Consider the following 22,036-nt stretch of genomic DNA (forward strand, 5'->3'; position numbering starts at 1 on the left):
CGCCCCGCAGCATGTGGGATCTTCCCGGCCCGGTGCAGGATCACATGTCCCCTGCCTCGGCAGGCGGACTCTCAAGCACTGCGCCACGAGGGAAGCCCCTAATTTTTTATTTTTTTAAAAATATTTTGGCCGCACCGTGTGGCATGTGGGATCTTAGTTCCCCTACCAGGGCTCGAACTCACGCCCCCTGCAGTGGAAGTACGGAGTCTTACCCACTGGACTGCCAGGGAAGTCCCTAGTGATTCCTTTTAATCAGCCATATCTGAAATCCGCACTGCAGAAAATATTTGTCCTGTGAATGTGCTTAAATATATGTTGAATAATAATAATTAAACCTGATCTTGGTCATGCAACTGTTCACAGTGCTTTCATATTTATAATTTCATGTTTTTCACAATGACCTTTTGAGGAAAGTAGGGCATTATTATCCCCCTTTTCCAAATGAGGAGTATGAAATGCCAAATGGCACAGGGAACTTTCCTAATGCTCATGCTTGGTAAGTGGAAAGAACCCCTACATTTTGACTTCAATTTGAGTCTACTATGTCCTTGTCCCTCTATGAAAATTCGTGATTATTTTCCCAGTAGACTATGATAGTCACGATCCATTCCCTTTTGGAAGACTTCCTCCCACCCCATGTTATATTTTCTTACTTAACAGTTTTATAGCAGGCTCTGTTGCTTCTAGGGTCACGAGAGACTAACATTTGCCATTTCTCATCCTGCATCGTTTTTGGAGGTTGTTATGGAAAATTGGCAGCCTATCATTTCCTTCATACAGTTTGACACAAGGCTTTCAGAAGAGAGAGACTTGAATGTCTCATCTGCCTGGACGAGATGAGGGTTGAATTATTGAACACCTGGTCAGGGTCAGATCTCAATGCTTTTCACACCTTAAGTCTATTCACCTTATAATCTTTACAGACGAGGACCTCAGCTCTAACACAATCAATTCCCTTACTTCTTCTTTCCCAGGGCTATCAAATATAATAAAATCTCCTGTCCTTCACAAGAAACAAACCTCCCTTCCCTGGTTCAGAGCATTGCACATTCCTTCCATATGACTCAGCATTTAACAGTCATTTTGAGACATAGACCCCCCCTTCCCCCACATCTTTTTTTTTCTTCTCATTTTAAACAGGAAATCACCTCTCAGAAACCCTTGGGTAAAGAAAAACAATTATAAAATCATATGTAGGATATTTCATGAAAGTTAGAATAGCGTTTTGCAAAAATCTCACTGTTCTCATCCTTTTACTAGTAATTTTATTGACATGGTAACAGCATATTATCAGTAATTCAAGGCAACAATTGGTCAAATCACCTCTCCAATGTTTCAAAAGGACTGTTTTGGTTATCTCTGCTGTGTAACAAACCATCTCCAAATGTAGTGGCTTAAAACAATGACCATTCATTTGCTTACGATGTTGCAATTTGGGCAGGCAAAAGAAAATGTAATCTGGGTAGGTCTACTCATCTTTTCTGGAGTTTCTCAGGTAGCTGTAGTGTAGCTAGATGTTTGACTGGGATAGGAATGCTCAAGATTGTTTCTGTATTAGGTTGAATAGTGTCTTCTCAAAATTCCCATTTACCCAGAACTTCAGAATGTGACTTTTTTAGAAAAAGGATCTTTGCAGGTGTAATTTGTTAAGATGAGGTCATGCTGAATGAGGGTGGGCTCACATCCAGTTATAAGAAGAGAAGAGGACACGTAGACAGACACAGGGGGAAGGCCATGTGACAGTGGAGACCAAGACTAGAGTGATGTAGCTGAAGCCAACGACCACCAAGGATTGCTGGCAACTAGCAGAAGCTGGAAGCGGCAAGGAATAGATTCCCATTCAGAACCTTCAGAAGGAGTCCACCCTGATGATACACGTTGATTTCGGACTTACAGCCTCTGGAACTATGAAAGAATAAATTTTCTATTGCCTTAACCCATCCAATTTGTTGTACTTTGTTACCTACAGAAGCTGAAGGAAACTAGGAGAGATTCACTCTCCTGTCTGGTGCCTTAACTAGGATGGCTGGGACAGCTGGAGCCTGACCAGGCCCCGCATCTCTCTGCCTCTCACCCTCCATGGGGGTCTCTCTGCCAGAGGATCTGGGCCTCTTTATGTGGAAGCTCAAGGTTCTAAGAGAATGAAAGTGAAAGCTGCCAGACACCTTATAGGTTAGGCCAGAGCTATCGTTAAGTTTACTTCTGACATATTCTATTGATTAAGGCCAATTCCAGGGCCAGCTCAGATTCAGGGGGAAGGAAATAGACTCCACCTGCTGATGGAGGAGTGATCGGCACACAGGGTTGGGAGGGATTGTTGGTGTCCATATTAGAGTCAGTCTACATCAAGGACCGTGGCTACCTGAATGTGAATGGGTGTTTTATTACACTGTAGACGTCTTCATGCAAGTCGTTACATAGGTTCAACAAGGTTCTTTCTCTGGTGATCATCTGAATTTACAAGCCATGTCCTTGAACGTCAGCCAGCCTCAGCCCCCATGTGGGGCTCTCCCAGCCAGGCGAGCAGAGGTCGGAGGCAGCCTGAGGTGAGGTTCCAGGATCTCAGATTCAGCATGGGAGTAAGTGCAGTTGCCCATGGGAAAGATGTCTGCCACATTCCTGTGGCAGAAATGATTGCTTCTGTGAGATCAGTTCCTACCACAGGACATATCGCTTTCCCAACTAGAGTTTATAGGACGATGGTGTCTTTCAGTGAAAGACAGTAAACGTTGACACAAGGCAATGCACAGGAACGGGTGAAATGAGGGAAGAACTAGCTGCAATAATAAAAATCAACAGCTGAAACTTAGCGTGAGAGTTTTAGAGGCCACAGGTATTGAACTTGAGTTGCTTTGATTCTAAATCCCTGTTCATCCACTACAACCTGTGCAGTATTTTTTCGAAGCACTGAAATGTTGTGGAAGAACTTAAAAGATGGGTAAAAAAGAAAGATATAACTTAATGCTATTAAGAAATGGAATGATATTGTAGGGTAATGCAAAAGATGTCTCTTTTTCAGGCAACTTGTATTTTTTCCCTTAAAAACGTATTATGAGTATCTGACACATGCAAAAGAATATATATGTTCTATATGTAAATAATGAAACCTAATAATAAGAGTACAACCTCCTATGAATCCACCACCTAACTTAAGAGCTGGAAGATTAACACTATCATTGCATCCATCTTCCTCCCCTTTCCATCGACAAGGTCTCTATCTGATCTTCTTTAATCACAATTCTGAATTTTGTATTTACCATCCCCTTGCTTATTAGGTAACTAGATGGGGGAAATCTAGTGGGGCTCCTAGTTAACTCCAAAGCAATTTTCTGGTTAATTGTTAACATAGGAACTCCCTGCTTTTTGTATATTCTGTAAAGGAGTGACAATGACACCGGTATGATGAGCAGCCTCTGGAAGCAATAGTCATTTCCTGAGAGCTGCTGACTTTGTGATCATGCTTCACAGGTAACCAGATGTAGTTGTTTCCTTCTTCTGGTCTTATACAGGCATTGCAAGCTGAGGGAACTTTCAAGACCCTTTCTTCTCATTCTTCTGCTCTTAAATTGCACCTTTTAATCTGCTTCCCCTTGGGTGTCTGGGTCATCTATACTCAAACTAGAATCTGGGGCTTCTGGAAGGGTAGAGAGACTAAGTGTTTCAGGCCAGAAAATGTGGCAACTATAAAGCTGTACTAGCAGAAGCGTGTAAAGTGATTTGCATAATGTTTCCCAGGAAAATAGCCGAAGTGTGGAAAGGCTTTTCCAGGGATACACAAAATCTCAAAGGTAAAGTGTCCACTTGGGACATATTTGCTGTAGAATTACTTCAGGGACATATAGATCGTGCAAATGCTGTTACGATCACTTTCAGTGCAGACAAATACATTTTTTTCCACTTGGAGAGTTTTAAATTTCATTTCCCTTTTATCAAAGTAAAATTGTATGGACATGGTTTTTTTTGTTGTTGTGCAGAAGATTTAATTAAAATGTGCGTTATTACCTCCTCTCCCACCACCAATATGATTTCCTAGAGTCAACCACTTTGAACAGTTTTCATTTCTAGTCCTTCTGGTGGCTACCTGGACATCTTTTTTTTTTTTTTAATTTTTTAATTATTTAATTAATTATTTGGGGGGCTGTGTTGGGTCTTTGTTGCTGCTTGGGGGCTTTCTCTAGCCGTGGCGAGTGGAGACTACTCTTCGTTGCGGTGCATGGGCTTCTCATTGCTGTGGCTTCTCTTGTTGCAGAGCACGGGCTCTAGAGCGCAGGCTCAGTAGTTGTGGCGCACGGGCTTAGTTGCTCCACGGCATGTGGGATCTTCCTGGACCAGGGATTGAACCCATGTCCCCATACTGGCAGGCGGATTCTTATCCACTGCGCCACCAGGAAGATCCCTGGACGTCTTTTAAAAATATGGTAGGTACTTCCTGACTTCTCAAAAATTGTTCATTCATTTATCCTTCTTGAATTTTGATATTATTTTATTTTTTCTAATGGCTGCATTTGCGCACTCTCTGACTCATCCTGCTCCCCAAACACACAGGTTTCCTCCTGCCTGGATTTGTTGCATTTGTGGATCCCACTGCCTGGAATTCATTTCCTCCAGACATGCACATGTACCATCTCCTCTAGTCTTTACTTAATCATCACATCAGTGAGACAGAGCTGGGGTTTAAATCCAGATAGTCTGGCTCCAACCCCCCCCCCGCAAGTCGTTACATAGGTTCAACAAGGTTCTTTCTCTGGTGATCATCTGAATTTACAAGCCATGTCCTTGAACGTCAGCCAGCCTCAGCCCCCATGTGGGGCTCTCCCAGCCAGGCGAGCAGAGGTCGGAGGCAGCCTGAGGTGAGGTTCCAGGATCTCAGATTCAGCATGGGAGTAAGTGCAGTTGCCCATGGGAAAGATGTCTGCCACATTCCTGTGGCAGAAATGATTGCTTCTGTGAGATCAGTTCCTACCACAGGACATATCGCTTTCCCAACTAGAGTTTATAGGACGATGGTGTCTTTCAGTGAAAGACAGTAAACGTTGACACAAGGCAATGCACAGGAACGGGTGAAATGAGGGAAGAACTAGCTGCAATAATAAAAATCAACAGCTGAAACTTAGCGTGAGAGTTTTAGAGGCCACAGGTATTGAACTTGAGTTGCTTTGATTCTAAATCCCTGTTCATCCACTACAACCTGTGCAGTATTTTTTCGAAGCACTGAAATGTTGTGGAAGAACTTAAAAGATGGGTAAAAAAGAAAGATATAACTTAATGCTATTAAGAAATGGAATGATATTGTAGGGTAATGCAAAAGATGTCTCTTTTTCAGGCAACTTGTATTTTTTCCCTTAAAAACGTATTATGAGTATCTGACACATGCAAAAGAATATATATGTTCTATATGTAAATAATGAAACCTAATAATAAGAGTACAACCTCCTATGAATCCACCACCTAACTTAAGAGCTGGAAGATTAACACTATCATTGCATCCATCTTCCTCCCCTTTCCATCGACAAGGTCTCTATCTGATCTTCTTTAATCACAATTCTGAATTTTGTATTTACCATCCCCTTGCTTATTAGGTAACTAGATGGGGGAAATCTAGTGGGGCTCCTAGTTAACTCCAAAGCAATTTTCTGGTTAATTGTTAACATAGGAACTCCCTGCTTTTTGTATATTCTGTAAAGGAGTGACAATGACACCGGTATGATGAGCAGCCTCTGGAAGCAATAGTCATTTCCTGAGAGCTGCTGACTTTGTGATCATGCTTCACAGGTAACCAGATGTAGTTGTTTCCTTCTTCTGGTCTTATACAGGCATTGCAAGCTGAGGGAACTTTCAAGACCCTTTCTTCTCATTCTTCTGCTCTTAAATTGCACCTTTTAATCTGCTTCCCCTTGGGTGTCTGGGTCATCTATACTCAAACTAGAATCTGGGGCTTCTGGAAGGGTAGAGAGACTAAGTGTTTCAGGCCAGAAAATGTGGCAACTATAAAGCTGTACTAGCAGAAGCGTGTAAAGTGATTTGCATAATGTTTCCCAGGAAAATAGCCGAAGTGTGGAAAGGCTTTTCCAGGGATACACAAAATCTCAAAGGTAAAGTGTCCACTTGGGACATATTTGCTGTAGAATTACTTCAGGGACATATAGATCGTGCAAATGCTGTTACGATCACTTTCAGTGCAGACAAATACATTTTTTTCCACTTGGAGAGTTTTAAATTTCATTTCCCTTTTATCAAAGTAAAATTGTATGGACATGGTTTTTTTTGTTGTTGTGCAGAAGATTTAATTAAAATGTGCGTTATTACCTCCTCTCCCACCACCAATATGATTTCCTAGAGTCAACCACTTTGAACAGTTTTCATTTCTAGTCCTTCTGGTGGCTACCTGGACATCTTTTTTTTTTTTTTAATTTTTTAATTATTTAATTAATTATTTGGGGGGCTGTGTTGGGTCTTTGTTGCTGCTTGGGGGCTTTCTCTAGCCGTGGCGAGTGGAGACTACTCTTCGTTGCGGTGCATGGGCTTCTCATTGCTGTGGCTTCTCTTGTTGCAGAGCACGGGCTCTAGAGCGCAGGCTCAGTAGTTGTGGCGCACGGGCTTAGTTGCTCCACGGCATGTGGGATCTTCCTGGACCAGGGATTGAACCCATGTCCCCATACTGGCAGGCGGATTCTTATCCACTGCGCCACCAGGAAGATCCCTGGACGTCTTTTAAAAATATGGTAGGTACTTCCTGACTTCTCAAAAATTGTTCATTCATTTATCCTTCTTGAATTTTGATATTATTTTATTTTTTCTAATGGCTGCATTTGCGCACTCTCTGACTCATCCTGCTCCCCAAACACACAGGTTTCCTCCTGCCTGGATTTGTTGCATTTGTGGATCCCACTGCCTGGAATTCATTTCCTCCAGACATGCACATGTACCATCTCCTCTAGTCTTTACTTAATCATCACATCAGTGAGACAGAGCTGGGGTTTAAATCCAGATAGTCTGGCTCCAACCCCCCACCCCACTCTTAATGTACTCTACAACCTCCAGTCAAGACTGATAATGTTACATTTTGTGCTGTAATTACATTGACGTCTTCCATGAGTGAATGCTTAAAGTCTGAGAACCAATCATCTGTTTGTACCCTGTGTGCTAGGTTTATTGTCCCTTTTTGCAGGTCTAAAGTCATGACTTTTTTGCCAATCAGAGGAGACTGTTCCTAGCCAACTCTTTTCTTTATGCCCAATTTCCTTTATTTCCCTTTCTGATCCTGGAGTCTGGTGATGTTGTGGTCAGTCAGAGCTGGTCTTTTCTCCACCAAAGTGTCCAGTGGTTGTCCCGCTCCCATTCTCTCTGCTGTTATGGATCTATCCTTTTATTACCGTTTGATTGGGATCTTAAGTGTAGTAGAAGGTGTGGCAGAAAGGGGCAGCATGAATGACAGAAAGCAAATACTAGTGCTCAGTGTTCCAGCTTGAACTGGAAGCCCCAACAAAGGCAATCGAAAGGTACAGACTCCCAGTTAAAAGATAAATAAGTGCTAGGGATGTAATGTACAACATGATAAATATAATTAACATTGTCATATGTTATATGGAAGTTGTTAAGAGAGCAACTGCATAAAGTGATTAATTTATGGATCTCTAAAAGAAGCCGGAAGATAACTACTGATACACACCTGGTTTAGAGTTCATTGGATTAGACTATTGTTCAAATTTACATAAAATAAAGTAAAAAGACTTGGAAACCCAAGGCCAAAAGACTTGGAAAATAAGGCAAAGTTCTATCATTCCTTGATATTCTGAAAGGTCGTAAGTGTAGCTTTGATGAAGTTTGGGTGCATGGGGAAATATTTCCCAAAACTGCCTGACTTTTTTTTCTGTCAAGACCAGTTAGGATGGAAAAGATCTTACCTAAGACACAGATGGAACTGTAGGAACACAAACCAGTGGATTAAAGAAAACCCTGCAGGCAACTGCAGAATTACATTTTGTAGCAAACACATTAAAGTAACTTCCAGTCCACATGTTTTAGCGAAAATGAATCTCCTCTGTGCCGCCTTTGGAAATTCAAATTTAGTCCTTTTTCGAAGGGAAAAAAAGTTGCATAAATGCTAAGGTTGACTACTTCCTGATAAGCTCTATTCCCAAGCAGACAAGTGTACTGGAATTACTTTAGGAAGGTTGTCAGCGCTTCCTTGTTTTGGTCTAAATGAACTCCTTGTATAAAAATGTTCCTGATTTAGACCTTGGCAGTTTCCAGTTTACAGATGAATTGAGTTCCCCAAATTGGATTCTAATCCAGTTTTTAGGAAATAAGAATACATTTTTGCAGTGAAACAATATTGTAAATGATGGTTAGAGCCCCAGGTCAGCACACAAAACTCTGTTTAACTCCCAGTGTTCCAAAAAGAGTATTCTAGACCACTGTTTTTCAAATTGAAAGCCAAAACTAACTAGTGGGTCATAAAAGCAATTTAGTGAGTGGTGACAGCCTTTATAAAAATAATGAAATAGAATAGAATGGATGAGAAAAATACCAGAATGCATTGCATGAAGTAAGGGGAGGTACTATTTCATGGAATTTCTGTTTCAGATATGTGTGTCTATGTATACCCTGGGTAACAATGCAAATGTATTTCTTGTTGTATAAGAAACACTGCAGTAGGCCAAGCCTGTTGCCACCAAGTAAAATGTCTCCCTGTAGGACATGTTCAGAATCACAGTTCTGGATGTCAGGATTCCATACCTGCAGAAACCCTGGGTTTCAGGTGATTCGAACCAACTCCTGTTAAACAGGACATGGTTTATAGCAGTGTGGAAACATGTGTGCACACATGTAGGGGTGTGTGTGTGTTTGTATGCGTTTGTGTGTGTGTAGCTCTTGCATAAGAAGCTGCGGTGACTGGGGGAAGAGATGAAGAGTAGGAACAGTGTGCAGGTGGCATGGGAAGTTCTGACTGGGATTTTAGGGTGGGAGCTGGCAAACTTTTTGTGTAACTTCTGAGCTAAAAGTGAGTTTTACACTTTTGAAAAATTCTTTAAAAAACAGAAGAAGAAGTGACAGAAACCATAGGTGGCATGAAAAGCCTAAAATATTAGCTATCTAGCTCTTTACAGAAAAAGTTTGCAGAATCCTTTTTTCTAGGGGAACAAGGAGCAAGTAATTATTAGGACTCAGTGAAAATAAGGACAACTCAAAGTGTACTCTAAGCACAAAGCCAGAAGGATGATGATAAACCCTCACCTAGTGAAACTGCAAAGGATCAAGGGCAAGGGTAACTATTAAAAGCACTCAGTGAGGAAAGACAGGGTACCCAGGAGGAAAGGACTGACAGCCGACTTCTCATCAACTACAATGGATCCCAGAAGCAAAGTGTTAGAACAAATACTTTGATCTGGAATTTTATGCCAGCTAAATTATCTTCCAAGATTGAAGGTCAAAGAAAGACATTTTCTGACATTAATTCCTCAATAAAATAACTATTAAAATAAGTATTCAGCAAGAACAAAAGAGACACCCCAGGGAAAGCAGGGGATGAATGAAATAATGGGGAATCCAGAAATTGTTAAAATGTGTCTGAAAATTTAACTATTGATTAAAAACTAACTTAAAACATTTTTTAAAAACAGGTAAAACTGTAAGACTAGAAAGCAATTACAGGATGAAAGAGGGTGTTCAGTGTTGAGGTATATTAAGGTTATTGTGGTTATTGGGAGGATGGTGGAAATTTTGAATAACTTTTGGCTATCTTAGAAAATTTTATGGTTAAATATATAAGTTTTTCAAAAATTAAAAAGTTGAAGCATAATTTTTAACTTCCAACTTGCTGGAGATGAAGAAAAGAAAGATGCTACAAAAACTGACGATAACAGAAAAAAGGAAATCAAAATGGCTGATAAACATGAAAAGATGCTTTCCCCAATCTGCTACCAGGAAAATGAAAATGAAAGTAACATTGTGACATCATTTCACTCACATCAGAAAGGCAAAAATTTTAAAAGTCTGACAGTGCCACGTATAGTGAGAGTGTGAAGCGATACAACTACTTTGAGAGTAATTTGGGAATAACCAGTAAAGTAGAAGATGATTACAGCTCATGATTCACTTCTAAGGAACTCTCAGATTTGGGCCCAGGGACACAAGGGCTAGAATGTTCACAGTAACATCACTTGTAAAAATATGAGCCTGGAGATCCATGAATGCAGATGGGTCCCCTGCAGAGGCACAATTTTATCAATATTATGGCCAGAAAAGAGCACCCAACCACCCGCTGAAGAGGGAGGTCCTGTCAACACAAAATTCAGGGAAATAGTGACCCAAGATAAATACATTCAGAACCACCACGAGGTTCAAGACAGCTGTCCACCCTGGTGGTTAGAGATTTCTGTCAACTCAGCATGAAGAGATATTTTGTAATTAAATAAGAATTCATGGATGTAAAACATGTTGAAATTATAGACAATATCTGCATATATAACATTGTGTGCAAATATAGAACGTTACCTGTAATGTTCTTTTGGTCTTTTTCAGTAAATGCCTTTAATTCCAAAGCTTTGAGTTAAGAGTTAGAATCTCATTTAGGTGTGATTACTGTGGGAACTCCTGCACTGAACTGGACCATCCGATTATGATTTTGCTGCTTTGGCTGGGTGTGCCTTACAAGCTAAACACAGTCTGGGTTAAGATGCTGGTCACAAATGAATGTTAAAGGTGATGCATTTCTCCAGGATACAGGTCTCTATCCAGTGACTCATTCCCATCCGTTCATTCACTCACCCATTCAACCCACAGTTACCAAATATTTACAACATGATAAAGAATACAAAGAAGACTTGAACAAGGTTCCTAACTTGGGGCACTCATAGTCCTGTGAGTGGGAAAGAAAAGAACACACAAATCATTACAGTACAAGACAATGACCGCTGGAAAAACAATGACAGCCAGGTGCTCTGGGAGCTGCCAAAGGTACCCCAGAGTTTGGAATAACTGAATGGGCTCTGGAAGAATGAGCAAAAGGGGGTCCACGTTTTTTGTTGTTATTGTTGTTTTGCCATATTTGCATATGAAAAGCTATTCCCAATACTTTCACTTAGGGTTTCTCAACCGTGGCACTGTTACCATTGAGGGTCCAATACTTCTTTGTTGAGGGGGGACTGTTCCATGCATCGTACAGTGGTTAGCAGCATCCCTGGCCTCTACCCACTGGATGCCAGTAGCACCTTCCTCCTGTGTTGTAACAACCAAAAATCTCTCCAAACATTGCCAAATGTCTCTGGAGCACAGGCACAAAATTTCCTCCCCAGCCCTGCTGCGAACCACTACTTTAACTGACGTTGTTTCTGCTGTTCTTTTTCACTTGTTTTTGCCCTAGCATCTCTGTGCATTGTCCAGTTAGAGAAATGATTTTTTTTTAAATTCACCTCACACTGTACCTCAGTTTCCCTTTATTTCACTTTCCACTGGGCTGGGCTAAACTGAGGTTCTGTTTTGTACTATTCTTAAGACTTTCCCTTTAATTCGTCTCTCTGTTCTCTAAGGGTAAGTCCCTTATGGTTTCCTAAGGGGTTCAACCTTGTCCCCTCGATCACAAGTTCGGAAGCTTTCTCACAGTTACTGTCTGTTTTTTGTTTGTTTTGTTTTTGTTTTTCTGCTCACCTTTAGGAACATATTTCTCAATTCTTTTCTAACTTTATTTTCTCTTGTTGTGTCTACTCTTCCGTTTACCATAGCTGGAAGAGGCTATTTATTCTGCGTGTATTGTTTTAGAAAGCGATCGCTTGTAGCCAAAGTACTGCTATATTAGTTACAATAATAGCCAAGACATGGAAACAACCTAAGTGTCTATTAATGAATGAATAGATAAAGAAATGTGGCGCATATATATATACGTATATATATATATATATATGTATATATATACGTATATATATATATATACGTATATATATACACACACACACACACATACACACACTCAATGGAAAATTACTCAGCCACAAAAAGGAGTGAAATCCTGCCATTTGCAACAACACAGGTGAAACTTGAGGACGTTATACTATGTGAAATAAGTCAGACGGAGAAAGACAAATACTGCATCTCACCTATATGTGGAATCTAAAAACAAACAAACAAACTCACAGAAACAGAGAGTCGATTTCTGGTTGCCAGGGGTAGCAGGTGGGAGAAATGGATGAAGGTGATCAAAGGGTACAAACTTCCAGATATAAGATAAATAAGTTCTGGACATCTGATGTATGGTATGATGTCTATAGTTAACAATATTCACTGTATACTTGAAAGTTACTGAAAGAGTGGATCTTGAAAGTCCTCAACATACACACACACACACACACACACACACACACACACACTGGTAACTCTGCGAGTGATGAGTACATTAACTAACCTTACTGTGATAATAACTTTGTCATATATATGTGTATCAAATGATCACGTTGTACACCTTACCTACACAATGTTATATGTCAAAATATCTCAGTAAAGCTGGAAAAAGTGTGTTCTAAATTTTTTAAAAGTACAAAGGAAGAACAATGTAGAAAAACTCATAAAAATTTGAGCAGCTATGGGCTTCCCTGGTGGCGCAGTGGTTGAGAGTCCGCCTGCTGATGCAGGGGACACGGGTTCATGCCCTGGTCCGGGAAGATCCCACATGCCGCGGAGTGGCTGGGCCTGTGAGCCATGGCCGCTGAGCCTGCGCATCCGGAACCTGTGCTCCGCAATGGGAGAGGCCACAACAGTGAGAGGCCCGCGTACCGCCAAAAAAAAAAAAATTTTGAGCAGTTATTATATATGGGTAGTGAGATTATGAAAAATTATTTGCTTTGTTTTACTCTTAAGAGTCTCCTAAATTTCTCCAAAATGTTACTTATAAAAATATATTTAAGACTCAATGCATTAGGGCTTCCCTGGTGGCACAGTGGTTAAGGATCCACCTGCCAATGCAGGGGACACAGGTTTCGCTGCAACTAGAGAAAGCCTGGACGCAGCAATGAAGACCCAACACAGCCAAAAATAAATAAATTAATTAAATAAATTAAAAAAAAAGAATCAATGTATTAAAAGGAAACACACACAATCAATAAAACCAAATACTGCTATAAAAACTTCCCCTCTAGGGACAAGCCCCTTTCCCTGGCCCAGTATATTTCCCTCTGAACTTCTCTTTTCCCACAACTGCTGGGCCAGAGAAAATGGCCATATTTAATATGCAAATGCCACAGGTTCCCCCCTCCAGTGGCAGCTGTCCCAGCAGAAAAGCCCTTTCTGGCCCCATTAAATCGTTTGGCTCCTTTCCTTCTCACAATGTGTAGATTACTTTTGTGCTTCCAAAAATCCTTCTGAAAACACTCTCAGTCCTGGATAACAAAAAGGTCAACACAACTGGTCATTTTGGCAGATTCTATAGGCCTGCTTTTAACGTTCAAATACTCCTGACAAAAAGAGCATCCTTCAGTTGAATAAATACACAAATTATTACTTTAAGAACCTAGGCATCACATCAAGAGCAATCTATTCATTTTTACATCAGCAGTTCTCAACTTTAGCAGACATCAACATCACCTGGAGGCCTTGCCAAAACCCAGTCTCCACTAGGTCCCAAGCACAGCATTTCTAATTCAGTCCGTTTGGGGCAGGGGCAGGGAATTTGAATTTGTAGCAAGTTCCCAGGTGTTGCTTCTGCTGGTGTGGCTGGTTTGGGGACCACACTTTGAAAATCACTTTCAGATTTTGCTGGCTGTCAGCCACTTTGTGGTTTAGATGTCCTTTTAAAAAATGACCTCTTTTATTTCATCTCCTTGGAATTTAAATGCTGGTTTTAGGGTTAAGAACTGGTAGATCCTGCTGTTTGCAACCCATGTTCTGTCCTGTGAAAAGATATAATACTGTCCATACGGAATCCATCCATCACTTGCCTCCTTCTCCCTGGACCTTGAGAGATGAGCTCATAGGATTTTGATGTCAGGTTGTTGAGATATAGAGTTACCAACAAAAGCCTCAAAGATTGCCACTGTATCTTTTTAGCATCAAAGATTGCCACTGTATCTTTTTAGCATCAAAGATTGCTACTGTATCTTTTGAAGCAAAGATTGCTACTGTACCTTTTCTAGTGTGGAAGATTGCTACTTTACCTGTTTTCTGATCTGCAGTAGAGAATTTGGGCTTCTCCTTTGGACATGTGCCAAAGGTAATTTTTAAATTAAATATAGAAATTATTATGCACACGCATGCATACACACACACACACATACACAAACACTGACAATGGAAAAGAAAAACTGCTCAGGGCTGGAATAGGGGTCCAGGGCATTAAATTGTAATTAACTGATTCTCTTGTCTGGTTTTATTTCTGACTTATTTAGGACTTTACTCCATCAAATGGATATTATTATTCTAAGGTTTGCCTTATTTTAAAGTCAGTTTTTTCCTTTCCCTTTTTTTAGAATGGTGAATTAGAGTCATCATGTCAGTGGCAGGAATAGCCACGGAACAATTCCTTTAATGGGGAAACACAAAAGAAAAGAGATACCAATATTTTCTTCAATTAGTTATTATTGAAAGCTTTTTCTGATGTTTAACTCTCCTTCTAAAAGACTATATTAGGATTCAAATGGAATTAACCTGATATTCTTTTATGAAAATATCTAGACTAACAATACTTAGAGAAACCAGGAAGGAAGAAAATCCTGATATCTGCTTAAAACACTGGACTTTTGGATAATATTCTCCTGAGAGCAGCAGAAGAAAAAGCATAAGTGACCTTTCAAACAGCCTTCTAAATCTCTTTGAGGAAATTTCTGTAGAGCCCTCTGGACAAAGAGGGACCACTTACCAAAACTCCGTCTTCTCAATCTGTTTCCTGTGCTTCCAGCTCCACAAAGGAGTGCCTGCTAAGTGTTCTTCTATCCATCCCTTCTATCTTTGTTCTTCTTCCCCAAACTCTTCTCATTTCTTATTTTCTTACCCACAGCCCTCTCTTCTGTTCTTAGCCCTCCAGAAAGCCCCTGGAGATAAGCTAACAATAATGTGTGTCTTCCCAAAGGAGAGATATACAGTAAGGAAAGGAGAAAGTTTGGGTATGTGGGGAGGTGGGTGGGGAGTGGGGGATAGAACTTAAGAAGGGAAGGAGCATAATAACCCTAAAGTGGAAATAACCCAAATGTCCACCACCAGATGGATGGATAAACAAATACTGGAATACATAAACACACAGTGGAATATTACTCAGCCATAAAAAGAATGAAGTACTGATACATACCTCCACGTGGATGAACTCAAAAACCTTTGCTAAGTGAAAGAAGCCAGACACAAAACTCACATATTTTATTATGCCACTTACATGAAAAATCCAGAATAAATAAATCCATCGAGACAGAATAAAGCTTGGTGGTTGTCAGAGACTGGAGGGAGAGGAGATAGGAGAATGACAGTTTCCTGGGTGTGGGGATTTACTTTGAAGGGTTGGAAATGTTTTGGAACTAGATAGAGGTTATGGCTGTACAGCATTGAAAATGTTCTAAACGTCACTGGATTGTTAACTTTAAAATGGTAAATTTTGTTACATGAATTTCACCTCCATAAATTAAATTTTTTTTTAAAAGAGCATTATTCATCAACATTTCAAACTCCACTTCTCTTAGATTTTATAGCCTTCACATCTGCCTTTCTCCTTAATTGTATTCCAAAGAAAGTTCTACCTTTAATTTAGATACTAAAGCAAGGAGAGGTCCTGGATTGACCTCTAAATCTAAGTATTATATCAATCTTCAGTAAAATAGCCCTAATAACAATGGGAATAATAAAGTCACCCTGTGAGTCAGTGATAGAACTGGGAATGGATCCCAAGGAGCATTACCTTTTAGTCTCTTCTGAATTCTGTTGGTATCTCTCCATGTCCCTGAAACTCCTGACATAATTGAAGATGACTTGTCAGTGATGTCATTCCCCCAACCAGAAGAGACAGCGCAAAGGAGCCCTGAACGTAGGCTACACATCGCCATGTCCTCTGGAGGCTGCTGCTTTCAGATTCAATTTTGCCCTTGGCAAAATTGTGAAGCAACATAAAATTTGTCTGGCCTGCTCTTAACTCACGCCTTTCTATATGCTATGAGCCTCTCTGGGGCCCTCCTCTTTATCCTTTAGACATCTAGAGAGAACTTTCTGCTCATTTATCCCTCCATTTCTTATTCTTCCATCTGCACCAGTATTTAGAAAAGGGGTTGACATCATTTCTTCCCTGCGAGTAAATTTTATATCTAAAGTTGCTGGAGATATCACATTTTTGCAGGGTTGCCGGTGTCCCCACGATCTTTTGTCAGCTGTTAGGTCCAACTGCATGGTGTGCTTCAGGAAGAGGACCACAGACAGGGGTAGTTCACTACTGCAGGTCACTGTCAAGTCTGTTTGAAGTCTAGGTACCACAGAGGAGAAGTGGTGAAATATAATCAGGGCAGCCTAGCGAGTAAACCGACTTTCAAAAGACTGTAGACAGTTCTAAGTATGTAAAAGTGATTAGGATTCTAACTTGAGCTTTGCCCAGAGGCAAACTGCTGGGTTCCTACACCTAAAAAAATCAAAGAAAACAGTTGGCTCAGTGGTCCAATCTGGACTAGATCCATTTTAACTCAAACATAGTTTTACCCTCAGAGAGTTTATCAGTCATTGCTACATTCTCCCCCCACACCACATGGTATCCACCTGTAATAACATGAATCCACACTATCCCTGTTTATCCAGATCGCAAAGATGGAGCACCAGTTGATGGGCAGCTAAATTATAATAAGAAAAATCATACATCTGTGCTTGCAAATAATTTTTTGTTAGCCCCTCACTTTGTTAGCACAACCTCTTTTTGCAGCTTCATTCATTTTTATCTAGTTTCAAGAAAGCATACCTCATTTTTTGATTGTTTGTTATCACCATGTTTCTAAGGGAGCCCCAACTTTCTAGGAACACAAGGTGCTGTTAGTGTTAGATGATCCAGTTAGTGAGTGTTGTGGACTGCTGGTCAACCAAGATGTCCATGGGGGCTTGTCAGCTGTCGGGTATCTCTTGGGGACTTCAGCTTGCTCTGAGCACTGCCCATTGCCGTCTGTCAGGTCACAACCAGGCGCCAAAGAACTGGAAGTTTGAGCAAAACTATTTAGACCTACATGTTACTCCTAATTTTCATGAGTTTTAAATGAAGACTAATAAAATCTGCAAAAATCTTTTACAAAGTAGTACAAAAAAAACCTTTTCAGAATCTTTATTCTTTGAACAAGACTTATAACATTCTTCTATACCTTTTCGTAACATTTTGGATTTCTGGGCTTTCATAAAATATTTGGCATTAATTTTTTAAAATCCTCTTTGGGGGTGGGGACTACATTCCCCCCCTCCACCCCGCTTATATTCAATATTTATTTTTCCATTTGGAGTTCAGTTTTTTGGGGGGAAGTTCCTTGATCTGTGTTTGGGAAAATTACTTTTGGGGCTGATGCCAAAACTCTGGGTGACTTTGAAATCCAGACACCACCAAACTAAACACAGTCATAGCCTTTCTGCTGCTGTTTGCACAAGTGTCAGCTACATTCAGTGCCTCTGGACAGGCCCAGGGAATCTTTGGAAATTAGATTGATCCCAGTGAGTAAATTAACTCAATACTGTACAGATAAAATCAACATGCTTTTGATTATACTAGCATGGACATTTGTAAATACTCTTTAAAATTTTCAAAATAGCATGGGCTAAAGAGGTGAAGTAAGTCATTATTTTAAAATCTTTTATCAACACCATTTCAGGAGATGTTAGGGGTCACACTGAGTGATAACAGTTTTGGGTAGATAACTTTTGTAGATTTTTTTTTGTTAGGCTGATTGCCTGATACAGCCAAGGGGTGCCATTGGGATGGGGCTCAAAATGACTTACTTTGGAAAAGTTCAGCTCCTCTTCCAGTTCCTAAGATGTTATTTAGAGAACTGTTTGCGAAGATTTACCCATGACATTAGTAAATGGAAAAAAGATTGAATGGACCACCCTTTCTTCACCTGCTAAACCAGACCCTCTATTTACCTTATATTTGTCCCTACCTGCCTGCACTCTGTAATGTAGATGGTGCTGTTATTCTCCCCTAACACTCAAATCTTTAGCATAGTTAAATCCTGAGAAGGTAAAATAACTCCTGGATTTGGTGGGAGGCAATGACACAGTCAGGTTTTCAGGGCATGTCTGTGTGTCTAAAGTTTTCTCCACATTTCTGAGCTGTGGTCACCAGTGATTTTGTATTTAGTTATATGCCTGGTATATTAGTTATCTATTGCTGCATATCGAATGGTCCCCTACATTTAGCAGCTTAAAATAATAGCACACATTTATTATTTCACACAGTTTTTGTGGATTAGAAGCAGCTTAGCTGGTGGTTTTGGCTCAGGATCTCTCATGAGGTTGCAGTCAAGATGTTGACCGGGGCTGCAGTTATCTGAAGGCTTGACTGAGATGGAGAATCAGAATGTGGCAGAGTCAGAAAAGTTAACAATTACCTGATCCAGTTCCCTCCTTTTGTAACAAGGAACTATTGTTCTTCACAAGACCAATCTTAAATAGTTCTTAGGCAAGTTGCCTATGTTAACCCATGACTCAAAGTGAGATCATGGCATCAAAGTGAGGGCCTTTGGAAATTTCTTTTAGTGACTTGGTTACTAAGATCCAGAAGGTCGAGAGTATAGAAGGTCGAGTATAAGAATCATCTTTACACTGCTTCCCTCCTTATTTTAGGGCTTTGCTATCTGCAGTATTGCACATCCCCCTGTACACCTAGGCCCCTGTGGTTGTATGAATGAATGAACAGAATATCTGTTTTGGATAAGGAGATGGGAAAATTGCTTATAGTCTTTGATGCCAGGAGTGCAGAGATGGTGAGTGACTAAGAGGGAGGTTGGGGACACTTAATTTCTCAGGTAAGCCCAGTGTATGCTCCTTCCTCTAATTTGGTGGGGTGTGGGTCATGTCAGGCATTGGAGGGGTAAATGGACCAAACCTCTCCTACTCAAATCCACCCTTCCTCAGGCCCTCGCTGTCAGATTTCCAAACTAGCTGTCTTCTCTCAAAGGACCCATGGAATGCCCTGTTCCTTACTCCCATGGCTGATCCTGTGAGCATAACTTCCAGCAAGGTCAACCAAATGGAAACAGAAGTCATTTCTTTAGGCTTCAATCATTAGTGGGTGGAAAACTAAAAGATAAACAATTATATTTCTTGAGAAGATGGAGCAAGAGCAAAGAATCCGAACTAAAAGTTCCTTTGAGGCTTTCTTTTTTAGAAAGGTATTTATTTTAGAACTGCCTTTCCCCTCAGTCTCCATTCTGTAATGGAGCTCACCTCATAGAAAAACAGCAGCTCTTCTCATCACAGTTCTAATCTACTGAATAATGAAGAACGTAGATAACTCACGTTCTAAGTTAATCCCAGAGAAGTTTAAGGCAGTGTTGTTCTAGGCAAGGAGTGATAAAATTGCTAGTATGGATGATGTATACTTGAAATTAATTAACCTGGTCTCCGCTTCAGTATCTAAGCTCTACAGATATTTTCTACCATATTTTGTTGGTGTTTTCCCATCCATTTGGACATGAGCCAGAGGTAACCCCTCTCATAAAGAACATTGAAAATATGACTTGAAATAATGCAGACTTGCATCATTTATAGCTGTTTGGCAAAGTGGTTTGAAAAATGTGAGCACTTGAATATTTCAAACTGTTGGCAATAATAGGATCTTCTGTTTCCAGGAACACTGTCAGGTTTCCTATCTTGTTCTGCTTAAATTATACCAGATACTAGCAATATTTCTAAGAGTGTTTCCTAAAGTGGGGTCTGAGACCGTCATATGTGCGTGTGAGAGAAAGAGAGAGACAGAGAGACAGCAAGAGAGACAGAGAGTTGAAGGTTGATTGCAGCCCCTGAGGGAACTCTTAGAGGCAATTGGCACTACTGAAGACGGGAGTGGCAGAATTAGGTGAGTGTTGGCTGAAAAGTCAGAAAAGCTCTTAGGAACACAAAGCAGCCGTTGAACAGAGGTTAAGGAATATTGTCTAACAATAAAGGGAAGGAAACATTCTTACTAAAAACCATAGGGGTCCCAGACAATCTGCTTGGTGGTCAGGAGTTCCTGCAGAAAGAAGTTGGAGAATGTCCCTTCTCAGAAGACAGGCCATTGGCTCAGTGTGGTAGGTGACCCGGCAGGTGCTTCCCAAGGGTGTGGCCCTGCGCTGTGACACCCCCATCCTACACCCCCGCCCCGGCCAATTTCAGGAGAATGTCTAAGGAGTCCTTCATAGCAACGGGTGCAAACACCTTGTAGGTTTCCTCTAATCCAGCTGGACCAAAAGGAAGCCCTGAGAAACATAGATAAGCTGATTAAGTGTGGTCGCATTCCTGATAGGAATTTGCCCTGAGGAATAAAAACACAAAAGCTAAACGAAGTGAAAAGATCCAGGCGTGTGTTTCGGAACCAAGAGAGGGAGTGTATCAATGTAAGTTGTTGCTCGCCACCAACATACTAGTAAAAGATGAAGATGACAGTACTTACCTCATCCAGAAAAAAGAAACAGAAAGACTCTATACAAGATGATATTCCCTTTTGTATTATTATGGAACTGATTTGTGAATATCATTTTTTATCTTTCCATGGGGTTTTTAAGGACTTTATAAAAGTAAAATGTCACAAAAAGATGTGTTTCCAAATATTTGCTTTATAGGCCATCTCTTGTACCAGAGGCCCTGATCCCCGTGACTTTTCTCACCATGGACAATGAGACTTGAAGAATATGAACAGTTATCTCTGTGCCAAAGTGCCAGTTCTTCGTGGACCGAATGCATCACACAAGAGAGGATGATGCCAAAACCAAAGGTGGACTCCAACAGGCGTTGTGAGCTGCCCTGTAGCTGAGGAGCCGATTCCAGATGACAGCTAACCAGGTTCATAGTCTGCAGATGGATCCTGAGGGGTGAGGAAGGAAACCTCAAAGCTCCTGAGAAGCTGGAAGGCGAAGAGAAACTGCCTCCTGAGCCTCCCAGGGGAGACGTGGAATGGGGAGGGGGCCTCAGAGCAGCCCTCACAGGCCTCCCGGGGCAACACAAGGCACTGGGCCAAGACTCAGGTGAGCTGTGGGTGGAGTTCACCTGCCCGCCCGTGTGGGTATGTGCAAGGTCACCATTTACAATATGTCCACAACAGAGAGTGAGTATTTCTAGGCGGTGTGAGTGAAGATACAGTCATCTCCCTGTATCTTGGGGGTTAGGTTCCAGGACCCCGCAGGAACCAAAATCCAAGGATGATCAAGTCCCTTGTATAACATGATGTAATATTTGCATATAAACTACACACATCCTCCCATATAGTTTAAATCATCCCTAGGTTACTTGTGATGCCTAATACAGTGTAAATCCATGTAAATAGTTACTGGGCGTGGAAAATTAAAATGTTTTGCTTTTTGGAATTTTCTGGAATTAAAAAAAACGGCATTTCTGCTCCACAGTTGGTTTAATCTGCAGATTAGGAACCTGCTGATACAAAGGCCAACTGTAATTACAGCCAGTCAAGCCATTCAACATGTAGGCAGGTTATTTCTAACCAATACTTCTCCCCTGGTACCAGCTGCCCCAAACTCTGACTGCTTTTCATTCCTCTAAACACTTTGAGCCTCTAAAAGCTGGAACACTTATTTACCTTTCTGTCCCATAATGGTTCTCATGATGGTAGCAGTGGGCCAGAGCTGTCAACTTGCAAGAATAACAATTTTTTGGATCCAGGGCTGGTATTGTTTTGGAAGAGGACAGTGGGGATGCATTCTACATTTCTAACAATTGCTTTAAAATGAAGTTTTCAAAAGTGGAGAATTGTTTGTATTTAAGAGATAGCCTCGGGGCAGTAGAAGGAGACTGGTTTTGCTGAGACTGGCAAGAAGGTGCAGCAGGGATGATTCATGGGGCCAGGGATGAAAATCCTGCCGACCTCCTGTGTCTGGTGAGCTCATGGTGACAAGGCTTC

This window comes from Lipotes vexillifer, unplaced genomic scaffold, assembly GCF_000442215.2.
Source record: "Lipotes vexillifer unplaced genomic scaffold, Lipotes_vexillifer_v1.1 scaffold125, whole genome shotgun sequence".
Classification (NCBI taxonomy): Eukaryota; Metazoa; Chordata; class Mammalia; order Artiodactyla; family Lipotidae; genus Lipotes; species Lipotes vexillifer.